The sequence below is a fragment of the Bos indicus genome, chromosome 9 (assembly GCF_029378745.1).
Source record: "Bos indicus isolate NIAB-ARS_2022 breed Sahiwal x Tharparkar chromosome 9, NIAB-ARS_B.indTharparkar_mat_pri_1.0, whole genome shotgun sequence".
NCBI lineage: Eukaryota > Metazoa > Chordata > Mammalia > Artiodactyla > Bovidae > Bos > Bos indicus.
The window spans coordinates 102747206-102759915 of NC_091768.1; positions in this window are offsets into that span (position 1 = coordinate 102747206).

Consider the following 12710-nt stretch of genomic DNA (forward strand, 5'->3'; position numbering starts at 1 on the left):
GTGGGGTTAGAAATGCACGTGCTCCTGACCGCTCTGCGGCTCTCTGCTAGCCTAGTGAGAGAATCACGGTCTCAGGATGTATTAACATATAAGGAGAACTTACTATCCAAACAACAAATTCCTTCCATCTAATCTAAAACCTCTTTCCACCTTCCCCAGTGGCTCAGATGGTAAAGCATCTGCCTGCATGCGGGAGACCAGGGTTCAATCCCTGGGTCAGGAAGATCTCCTGGAGAAGGAAATGGCAACCCACCCCAGTATTCTTGCCTGGAGAATCCCACGGATGGAGGAGCCTGGCAGGAGGAGCCTGGCATGGAGTCGCAAAGAGTTGGACACGACTGAGCGACTTCACTGATGAAGGTGAAAGAGGACAGTGAAAAAGTTGGCTTAAAGCTCAACATTCAAAAAATGAAGATCATGTCATTTAGTCCCATCACTTCATGGCAAATAGATGGGGAAACATTGGAAACAGTGACAGACTTCATTTTCTTGGGATTCAAAATCACTGCAGATGGTGATTGCAGCCATGAAATTAAAAGATGCTTGCTCCTTGGAAGAAAAGCTATGACAAAGCTAGACAACATGTTAAAAAGCAGAGACATCACTTTGCCTACAAAGGTCTGTTTAGTCAAAGGTATGCTTTTTCCAGTGGTCATGTATGGATGTGAGAGTTGGACCATAAAGAAAACTGAGCACTGAAGAACTGATGCTTTTGAACTGTGGTGTTGGAGAAGACTCTTGAGAGTCCCTTGGATTGCAAGGGGATCCAACCAGTCCATCCTAAAGGAAATCAGTCCTGACTATTCATTAGAAGGGCTGATGCTGAAGCTGAAGCTCTAATCCTTTGGCCACCTGATGCGAAGAGCTGACTCAGTGGAAAAGCCCCTGATGCTGGGAAAGATTGAGGGCAGGAGGAGAAGGGGACGACAGAGGATGAGAAGGTTGGATGACATCACTGACTCAATGGCCGTGGGTTGGAGCAAGCTCAGGGAGTTGGTGATGGACACAGAGGCATGGCGTGCTGCAGTCCACGGGGTTGCAGAGAGTCAGACATGACTGAGCGACTGAACAACAACCATCTAAAATGTGCATTACTCCACGTTTGTTCATTCTGTCCTTGATATTTAAGCAACCATTAAACCAACCAAAAAAGAAAAAGAAAAACCCTTGACACCAAAAATTGTTCCACATTTCAAAATAGTTAGAGACTCAGGTCAAAGGTAATTGGAGACATTATATTAACAACTAAACTTTTTCAGTCTATGATTTTCAACTTTTCTGATACATATTTGGCTTTTTAAAATTGATTTTTATAAATTTATATAAAAATCAATCTAAAAATTTTTTTAGAAATTAAGATTATTGAGTAATAATGTTATCAAATTATTTATAGCTATGGTTTGCCTTGTTAACTACCTTAAAGAATAAATATCTGTGCTTTATTTAGAAGAAATCAAACTGGTAAAATTATTGGGCATAAAAATTTATCTGTTCAGTCTTGTAATTATTCTATAAATTGCAGAAAAATAAAAATAAAATCTTACGCTCTGGGATTACTTTAGGGTTGTGCAGAACAGGGGATATTTTTGTGTAAAAATGTAGAGAAAGCAATTTAATAATAGTATGTGCATAAACACCCTCGAAGTACAAAGGAAACGAAAAAAAAATAGTTTACTTACGTGAAATGGGGGTTAGATGTGGAAAACAGAAATGAGACTACTTACAATACCTTTGTAAATAGTTCTGATTTTTGGTCCACATCAGTGTATAAGCAAGTAACAATCTTTTTAAATGAATAAAATCATTGTCCCTTTTGACTATTAAAAAAACAAAACATAAAACAGAGGCAATATTGTAACAAACTCAATAAAGACTTTAAAAAGGTCCACGGGTCAAAAAGAAACTGAAAAGAAAGAGGGTTCGGCATTAGTAGCCAATGGCAGTTTGACATTCAGAGAGGGTCACCCTGGGTTATGACCACAAATCGAGCAACAGACCACGGGAGAAGGGACCCCGCAGTCTGGTTGGTGGGAAGGGCGCATCCACCTGTGACAGGAAGTCGATGGCGGTTCTGCAGACAGGCCAGGCTGTGCCCTGGTAATAAGCGGCCCTAAACTGACGTGTTCAAACCCACCGCGGGGCTCAGCGACCCTGCAGGGTCAGCTGGGGCTGAGACGGCCGCTTGGCTTTATGCAGCCTTCATTCCCACGTGGACTAAGTCACTGCCGGCAGGGCAAACAGGGCTGGATGATCACTCACTGGCCCCTCCTCCCGGAAGAGACACTTTAAGTCCACACCCTTTCATTGACCTAAACAAGTCCCGTGAGCTGCCTGACTTCACACATGTAAGGTGACATTCTGCATGTTTGAGAGAGGAAAACAGAAACCAGCCCTCAGTGCTAAGGTCTAAGGGGGATGGTGAGGGACCCCAGCAGTGGGTCTGAAGGGGCCTTCCCCCTGAGGGATGAGTGAAGCTGGGAGGTACGGGGCAGAGGGTGTTTGTAAGATGGAGTCGGGGACAACCTGCCTGGAACTCACATGTGAGACAGTAGGAACTGAGCTAAAAAAAGGAACTGGGCTGGGTCTACTTGGATGACTTGGTTTTATTGGTGTGGACAGAGATATGATCAGAGCAGCGTGTTGGGAAGATGGAGACGGTCTGGCCCGGGGAGAGGGTGTGTGAAGGGCCCCTCAGGTGGGGAGAGTCATAACCAGAGTTGTAAGGCTGGGAGCCCAGTAGGGAAGAGCAGGAAAGGGCAGGCAGGGCCCTGAGGCCAGAGGGACACGCCCCTGAGCCAGGCTTTCCCAGGAGGCTTGTGCCGGGGTGGGGTGGGGTGGGGACGGGGGCTGCAGAGGAGCGGGGGTGGGCAGCAAGGCACCCTGAATCCCGCACGTGGAGACCAGCTGGAAGGTGGCTGAGGAACTCAGGAGGGGGAGGTGAGCACGCGCTTGCTCTCCCCCACGTCTAGGATGCAGCGTTTAAACATGTACAGTATATACCGACTGCAGTGTTGCAGTGCAAACAATCACAGTGAACCACAGCCCAAACAAGGACAACACAGTCTGTTGGTTCTTACACATACTATGGCTTGAAACCCTCCCAAGGCTTGCTTCAGTACTCTACGCAAACAGAAGTGCTAATGTAGTGTCTTTTAATAATTCAAATTTGCATACAAAATTAAAATTTAATGATTTTTCCCCACACACACATAAGCATGAATACTTCTGTACTGTTTCACTTCCATCCAAGTCTGTTTAAAAAAACATTTTTTTTTTCCCCTAGACTTTCCTCCTCTTCATGTACCTTTCTAACCCCCTGCAGGACCAACATTCAGTGGCCTTCCCAGGTGGCTCAGTGGGTAAAGAATCTGCCTGCAATGCAGGAGATGTGAATTCTATCCCCAGGTGGGGAAGATCCCCTGAAGAAGGAAATGGCAACCCCCTCCAGTATTCTTGCCTAGAGAGTCCCATGGACAGGGGAGCCTGGTGGGCTACAGTCCACGGGGTCCCAAAGAGTGGACGGGACTGAGCACTCACATGCCAGCGTTCAAAAGTAAAACGAAGGTGTTCCTACAGCCACAGGCACTTGGAGAATGCATTCACATGCTTAACTTTAACTTAAAGCTTGTGATCAGCTCTGTAAGAGGGGTTGCTGGGGTCACTGCCATCATGGAGTTTATTCTTCACTGAGGAAACTGCGCCTCAAGAGAGCTACAGTGATCCGCTATCCTATGATTCAGAGATGGACCTCACACCTGAGGGCTTGACTTTCCCCAACAACCTTCTCATTCTAGCACCTCTGATCACACGCATAAAACTGATTTCCAGGCTAGTTCAGTGATACAAGGGAACCAGCTTCACCCAGGAGAAAGAAGAGGTGTCACTGTAGACGTGTGACATTGGGAAAGTCATAGTCTCAAGGTCAGAAAGGACCTCACTGGTCATCAGAGCCAGTGATGATCAGACCTACTCCCAGAATCATGTATGCTTAGCCCTGCATTTTGATTCTGCGTCTGGGACTGAGCAGACAAAACAGAGATTTCAAAAGTCCTCTGAAGTGTGAACACTGAGTTGATAGTTGATGACTTTAAGGAATGACTGTTCAGTTTCACAGTATGACAATAATATTAGGGGAATATGTATTTTAATTACTTTGCCAACAAAGGTCTGTCTAGTCAAGGCTATGGTTTTTCCAGTAGTCATGTATGGATGTGAGAGTCGGACTATAAAGAAAGCTGAGCGCTGAAGAACTGATGCTTTTGAACTGTGGTGTTGGAGAAGACTCTTGAGAGTCCCTTGGACTGCAAGGAGGTCCAACCAGTCCATCCTAAAGGAGATCAGTCCTGGGTGTTCATTGGAAGGACTGTTGCTGAAGCTGAAACTGCAGTACTTTGGCCACCTGATGCGAAGAACTGACTCACTGAAAAAGACCCTGATGCTGGGAAAGAATGAAGGTGGAAGGAGAAGGGGATGACAGAGGATGAGATGGTTGGATGGCATCTCTGACTCAATGGACATGAGTTTGAGCAAGCTCCGGGAGATGGTGATGGACAGGGAGGCCTGGCGTGCTGCAGTCCCTAAGGTTGCAAAGAGTCAGACATGACTGAGTGAATGAACCAATGTATTTTAATATTTAATAGTCCTTGTCTTCTGAAGATATTAATACATCTAAGATAGTAATGAATCAATACGTCTAGTTCTCTGGTTTATTTTTTGGTTCTTGTTTTGAAACAATCTGGGGATGAGGGAAGAGGGCAGAGGGTCCATGAGGCAGGCTTGTGGTAATCGCTGGAGCTGGGTCATGGGGACGGGAGGAGAAAAGCGCCTTCTTATGACCCCGGTGTGTCTCGCTGAAGCTTCTGTAAGAAGAAGCTGAAAAACAAAGCTCCCAGCAAACGCTTTTGTGACGATGCAGCTCCAGTGACGGCGGCTGTCTGTGACTTGGACCGTGCGCACAGCTACGTCTTAGCGGGGCTGCTACAGACACGCGCCCACACGCGCCCGAGTGCGGAACCGGAAACGGCGGGACCGCAGAGGCGTGCAGAACGCAGAGGGGGCGCCCGCGGCCAGCAGCGCGTGTGCTCAGGGACGGTTTGCTCCCCCGAAGCCGGGACCTGTCATCTGGGTCCTGTCTCTGATTCCACCCTTTCCTCTCTGTTTTAAGTCTGTTTCCACTTTGACCTTTGCTCTGCAGTTCCACTACTTTGTATCTGCCCCGAGTCTGAAATTCTTCTAACCTGGAGGCTCATTTTTCGCATTCTGGAAACTCCCCAGCGTTTATGGCTGCTCTGCGTTTCCTCTGTCCCCTGGAGTGCTGATGAGACTGAACTCCACCAGCCAACCTGAGGCTCACAGACGCTTACGTTTAGAAGCCTCTTTCTTCCCATTCTGCTTTCCAGACGTGCTTCTCAACACTTTTCTTTCTTCTATGGTGGTTTTTTTTACGTCAACGCCCTCATGGATCATTTCTAGAATCTCTATTTGGTTCTTTATAAATGTGTTGCTTTATTTCTTTGAGTTCTTTGTGGATTTTACTTCATCATACATTCCCTTAAGTTTCCCAAATATTGGGACTCCCCTGGTGGCCCAGCCGCTGAGACTCCGAGCTCCCAGTGCAGGGGCCATGGGTTCAGTCCCAGGCCAGGGCACTGGATCCCACAGGACAAAACTAAGACCTGGTTCAGCCAAGTAAATAACTAATTTTTTAAAAAAGGTTCCCAAACACTTAAAACTGTTTCTAGAATGTTCTACTACTTTTCCTCGAGTGAGTTCATCTTTAGATCGCTGCTTCTGATGGTCCTTCAGCAGCTGGTCACACGTGGGCCTCGGCATGTTGGGTCTGTCAGCTCACCCCAGGTCAGGGGCCATCTCCCTTGGTCTCTTGGTGCCTCTCTGCTCACCCCTCTCTCTGGCTAACACAGGCCTTGCCCTAGCCCACACAGGGCTCCTCCTCCTGGAGTGAGTATGTTCTGGACTGGACGTCTCCCAGAGGCAGCCATTGCAGGGCTCAGCTCAGTTCTAGGCCGCAGGATGGATCAAGGCCTCCTCTCCTCCTGGGGTGTGCTCTGGAGTCCCTGACTTGACAGGAGCCCAGCTCCTGGCAGATCCACTTCCTCAGGCCCCCAGGTCCAGCAGGTCGGTTCCTCAGGCCCCTCTCTCTCTTTTTTTTTTCCGTTATTTTTTTTTAGTTTTATTTTATTTAACTTTACAATATTGTATTGGTTTTGCCATATATCAAAATGAATCTGCCACAGGTATACATGTGTTCCCCATCCTGAACCCTCCTCCCTCCTCCCTCCCCACTCAGGCCCCTCTCAACAGCTGTGCACCTCTGTGCAGACGCCGATCTGCAGTGATGGCCACGTGGTCCCCTCTCAACAGCTGTGCACCTCTGTCCAGACACCGATCTGCAGTGATGGCCACGTGGTCTCAAGTGACCTCTGAACTTATATTTTCTCTTTACTTTTCACCTGTCACTCATGTATAATCAGAGTTGGAGTCTCTGAGCACAGACCTGTAGCACCATCTGTAGTAACAGAAGCTGACCCAGGCCTTCCACGTCTCACGGAATTACTGCAGACATCAGAGTGTCTTGTTTAAGTTGTGCTGCACGAGCAAACACCTGTGGTTTGGTGTTTCTGGCTTCCAGAGACGCTTGTGGGTGAGGAAGAGCTAGCTCCCAGGCTCCCGTGGACAGAGGAAACTGGCAGGCCACAGGCTACTTTCTTCTTCGGTTTATCTTATTTTTGCTGCTGTGTTTGTGCTGTGCTTAGTTGCTAAGTCGTGTCCGACTCCTTGCAACCCCATGGACTGTAGCCTGTCAGGCCCCTCTGTCTTTGGGGATTCTCCAGGCAAGAACATTGCAGTCGACAGCCATGCCCTCCTCCAGGGGAATCTTCCCAACCCAGGGATTGAATCCAGGTCTCCTGCATAGCAGGCAGATTCTTGACCTTCTGAGCCATAAGGGAAGCTGCTAAAGCCTTAATAATATGCATTTCCTTCATTTGGTATGCTTCTATTTGTTGAAGTACAATTTAATGGGAGTTTGCATTTAAAAATGTTTTCCAACAATTAAAAAAAAAAGCCAAAGAGACCGATGGAATAAGAGAAAATATTTGCAAATGATAGGACAGGCAAAGGCTGACTCTTCAAAATATATGAACAGCTCATCCCACTCAACCAAGAAACCAAACAACTCAATTGAAAAATGGGCAGAAGACCTTAACAGACATTTCTCCAAAGAAGACATGTAGATGGCCAGTAGGCACATGGAAAGATGCTCAACATCACTAATTATTGCTGCTGCTGCTGCTAAGTCACTTCAGTCGTGTCCGACTCTGTGTGACCCCATAGACGGCAGCCCACCAGGCCCCCCCGTCCCTGGGATTCTCCAGGCAAGAACACTGGAGTGGGTTGCCATTTCCTTCTCCAATGCATGAGAGTGAAAAGTGAAAGTGAAGACACTCAGTCGTGTCCGACCCTCAGCGACCCCATAGACTGCAGCCTACCAGGCTCCTCCGTCCATGGGATTTTCCAGGCAAGAGTACTGGGGTAGGGTGCCATTGCCTTCTCTGCACTAATTATTAGAGAAATGCAAATTAAAACTACAATGAGGTACCACCTCACACCAACCAGAATGGCCATCACTGGAGAGGGTGTGGAGGAAAGGGCACCGGCCCACACTGCTGATGGGGACGAAAGCTGGTGCAGCCACTGGGGAAAACAGTAGGGAGGGTCCTCAGAAAACGCGAGTTACCGTGTGATCCAGCAACCCCACCCCTGGGGATGGGCCCAGAGAAGACTGTAATTCAAAGAGATGCACGCACTCGTATGTTCACAGCAGCATGGTTCACAACAGCCAAGACACGGAGACAATCTAAATGCCCATCGACAGCTGAACGGATAAAAAAGAGGCAGTACATACATACAACGGACTACTCCTCAGACACGAAAAGAAGGAAGTGACGCCATTTGCAGCAACATGGATGCAACTAGAGATGTCAGACCAAGAGACGAAAGAGAGACAAACCCCACGTGACACCACTGACACATGACATCATATCTGTTGCTTAGTCGCTTAGGCGTGTCAGACTCTTTGGGGACCCCATGGAGTGTAGCCCACCAGGCTCCTTTGTCCACGCGGATTCTCCAGGCAGGAATACTGGAGTGGGATGCCATGCCCTTCTCCAGGGGATCTTCCCCACTCAAGGACTGAACCTGCCTGTCCGTGTCCCCTGCACTGCAGGCAGATTCTTTACTGCTAAGCCACAGGGGAAGCCCAGGGAAGTATATCCAGGGACACTTCAATAAAAAAGAACAAACAAACATATGTTTTCCAGCAAAATCATACATATTCCATATCTCAGGATATACCATACAATTATATATAACATATAAAAGGTTACATACCTACATCCATAAGTATTATATATATGTGTGTGTGTGTATATATATATGCGATATATAAACACCCGTTTTCTAGCAGAACATGGTATGAGACACAGAGAATAACAGTTAATGTATCTGTACCATTTGTCCTCTTAGGTCTGTTAAGTCACTGATCTTTTTCCTGACACTTTGTTTTCTGGAGCCTGTGAAAATTGCTGCAAGAGTCAGCTTTATTACATTCAGTTCATCACAGAACCTAGTTTCCATAGTCTCCTACATTTTCTTTTGCTTTGTTGTATCAGTGGCAGTCGGGTGACGGACTCCTACAGAAGCTGCTCAGGAGCTCAAGACCTCAGTTTTAGGAATGAGGCAGTCTCATAGCTCCACTGTCCGGGACTGTGGTCACGAGAATAGGCAAAAGCTGATGGAAAGCTTCCCAGACCTCCAGGCTGAGGACCCTGCCTCGTGAAGACCCCTTGCTCGAATGCTGGCCCGGGGGAGCTGGCCGGCAGCTGTGGACGCTGTGCTGGCGGCCCACAGCGTGCCACGCTCAGCAGTCGGGGTGAGGGTCTGACCCCCTCTGTGCGCAGAGCTCGGTGCTGCACTCAGCGCTGGGAGAGGGGGCAGAGTCAGGAACTGCAAGACAGGCCTGGTCACCGGGGGTCACCACATGGCATCACTCTACAGCACATCACGAGGGGGAGTGGGCAGTGTCCATGCGGTAAATTCTCCATCTACCAATAACACACAGAGCAGATACACACAGACACACAGACACTCACACACACACACACACACACACACACACACACACAATCTGACATACACTCAGACACAGACAGATGGACACACGGGCCGTTTTCTTTACACTCAGTGTAAACATCTTATTTATCTGTTTTATATAAATAGATCTGGTTTTTTTCCAGCATTATCTTTAGTTTAAAAACGCTAGAGAACACACACCATGGAAGTCTTTCTGAGTTAGTAATATACATATGTATATATACATATTTTTAAATAAGTAAGATTAAATTCTCATTTTAAGGGCTTTTTATGGCTCTGCTTTCTTTGAACTCTACGTGATCTAAAATTTAACTATCAGGAACACTGGAATATAAGGAAGAGAGTATAAAGTATATCTCTTTCAAGCATAAGTATATATTTCTCCATTTACCCAGTAAAGTAACACATATCCTACTTGTAGTTCTTGAGATCTAATCCTCTGGAATTTTTTTTCTTTTTTAAACTGAATTAACCGCACTGACCTTCCTAGCCCTGGGCTAGGCAAAGGAAGAGTTTGGTTACCTAACTTTTAGATTAGCAAACTAAATTAACTTTCAGTGCTTTAGGCTACTAAGGACGGTGCTCTACCCTAGGAATTCCCCTGTTTGAGCTTTTATTATACCCCTTTACTTTTCGTTTAAAGATGATCCTCTGAATTGATATCTACAAGAAAAAGCTTGTAAGATGCTTAGTACAATTACAGGATGAAATACTTTAAATTTCGTTAATTTACTGAAATACGAAATCTATTGGTGGCTAGAAAATGACCCATAGGTCATTAAATATAGTTGATATAGTTAAACATAGTTAATATATTTCTATCATTTTTTTCTTCTGAGGTGGTTTAAGCTCCTGATCTTCTCCCTGGCATTTTCTATGTTCCAGAGCCTGTGACAACTGGGGCAGGAATAAGTTCATTTTGGTTGGTCTCAGAACATGGTTTTCATAATGCTTCAAAAAATATTTCTAAATGTTCAAAGCTTAACCAGAATTTTAAAATTATCATTATTTATTTGTCCTTATATAAGATATGCCATTGCAAGGTTTTATGTAGATTTGTTTTACAGATATTTAGAATTATTGGTAGGTCAGTGTTGACTTAAACAGGACCTCTTAATTTTCTTAAAATGTAGCTAAAAATAATACTTAAAAAGGAAAACAAAAGGTAAATATATAAATTGGAAAATTAATTATAAAAAATAGACTCAGATTAAAAAATCTTTTCACCCTCATCCAGTGCAGAGTTGTTTAGCTTCAGTCTGGCCTCTCATTCCACACCTCAGTTCTTATCTACACGGCAGGATTAATCATAAACCCCACACAACTCAATTTTCATATAGCATCTCTTGAATAGCACTTACATGTGATTTCCGAAATGTATCAGAACTCAGCAGTGCAATGAGAACAGAAGATGGAGGGCATGCCCACTTATTCTTCTTATAATGTGGCATCAAAATTAACATATGGCTCAGCACATTTTCTTGGGCCTTGAACAATAACAACTAGCAGAGGAATTTGTTACCCTTAAATTTTCATGGCCTAAATAGATAGGGGTCTTCATGATTTAAGAACTTCCCTGTAGCTCAAACGGTAAAGAATCTGCCTGCAGTGCAGGAGACCAGGGTTCAATCCCTGGTTCTGGAAGATCCTCTGGAGAAGGAAATGACAACCCACTCCAGTATTCTTGCCTGGAAAAGCCCATGGACGGAGGAGACTGACAGGTTATAGTCCATGGGGTTGCAAGAGTCAGACACGACTGAGCGACACACACACACACACACACAATTTAAGAATCATAGGTATTCTATGGGTTTCACCTTGCTTTTAAACCTTTGTCAAGAAACTCACATTGGTTGGGACCTCCTATGAACTGTATGGGCTTATGTGGTGGCTCAGACAGTAAAGAATTCCCCTGCCAAAGCAGAAAACGCAGGTTTGATCCCTGGGTCAGGAAGATCCCCTGGAGAAGGAAATGGCAACCCACTCCAGTATTCTTGCCTGGAGACTCCCATGGACAGAGGAGCTATATGCTCATACACTCATAACACCAATGGGGATTTTTAATGAGTCGAAAAAATGATAAAAATGAGCTTTGATTTAGAGCCTTCTCTGCATCAAACTGTAGGCATTTCGTGTGTGCTTTATATTTTTATTACAAAAACACCACTACAGGAAGCCCATTTTTATTTTCCAGCAATACTAAATTTTCCACGTGTACTTATTCAGACACCAGCAACCTAACTGCCAGCTTTGCAAACTCATTTTTTTTCTCTAACAGCCAAGTGATCCTTGCTAACAGCATCGTCAGGAATAAAGCTCTTACTGTTAGAATTCAGCTGACAGTATAGCTGATGACCCACATGGCATGCGTGCAACCTAGCTGGACAGTTCTGAGCTGTATGGACACTGTGATGTTCACCACAACAAACAAACAAAAAACCAAAATCTCAAAACAGAAAACGACTTGAGTCTATAAAGAAGCACAGGAACTAAAAGGCATAAAGGAACAGAATGTCGGAACAGGGATGTGCTGTTTATACACATATGCTTTTCTGCAAGTCACCACATTTTAATTTTGAGAAAGGAGGCCAGAGATCTATTGAAGAATTCATCCCCCCGTGGCACTGGTTCAACACCGCAGGCTTCTCTGCTGAAAAGCCTCCTTATGAAGCTGAACTGTACCAGTGCTGCAGAAAAGAGAGCTGAAGACAAAACCCAGCAGGGATGATAGAATTCTCATCTTTCCCAGAAAAGAAGAAATCCAATTGGTGGAGAGGAAAATCGTCTCCACGCTGCAAAGGACAAAGTAATGACACAAATAAAGAGGCTCTGTCAAACGCAGCTCGCTGTTTTCATCACTTGGCGTGGTATTTCAGAGATGAGGGCTTTTTGTTCCCACACATCACAGATAAGGCAGGAGGCTGGTTTCACCTGGCCCCGCGCAGCACGGAGATCTGTCTGCTGACAGGTGTTCTGCGGCCAGTTTATTATTTTTTTTTAAGGGGGCGGGCACGGGGGAGAGGCAATTGAAAAACCCCTAATGACATAAGCATTCCTAAAATGGACAAAACTGGCTCCTGAAATGAATGTGGGGTCTGCGCGGACACCGGGAGCCTGAGAGGCGCCCGCGCAGTAGACAGGCAGCATCTCCCCGCGGGGGCACCTCGGGGGACCCCCTCCCCCGTGGCTGGAAGCCTGTGCTGGGAGAGGACAGGTTTTCCGGTCCACACGTGACCCGGACACCGCGGGACAAACACGGGCGAGGGGGCCCAGGCCCGGGCGGGTGGACAGGGTCACCCGGGTGCTGGCCTGGTCGGGCGCTGCGGGCCCCGTGTGGTCAGCGCGCACAGGGGCTCCGCGCGTCCTGGCCCGGAGGCCTCGACAGCCCAGCGCGCCTGGCCGAACCCGGCCCGCCCGGAGGACCCGGTACCGTCCATCCGAACTCCACCCACGAGCCCGACCCGAGGCCGGCCGACCCAACACATCAGCATATGGACCCAGCCAGCCCGTCTGAACCCAGTACCGTCCGAACCCGGCCC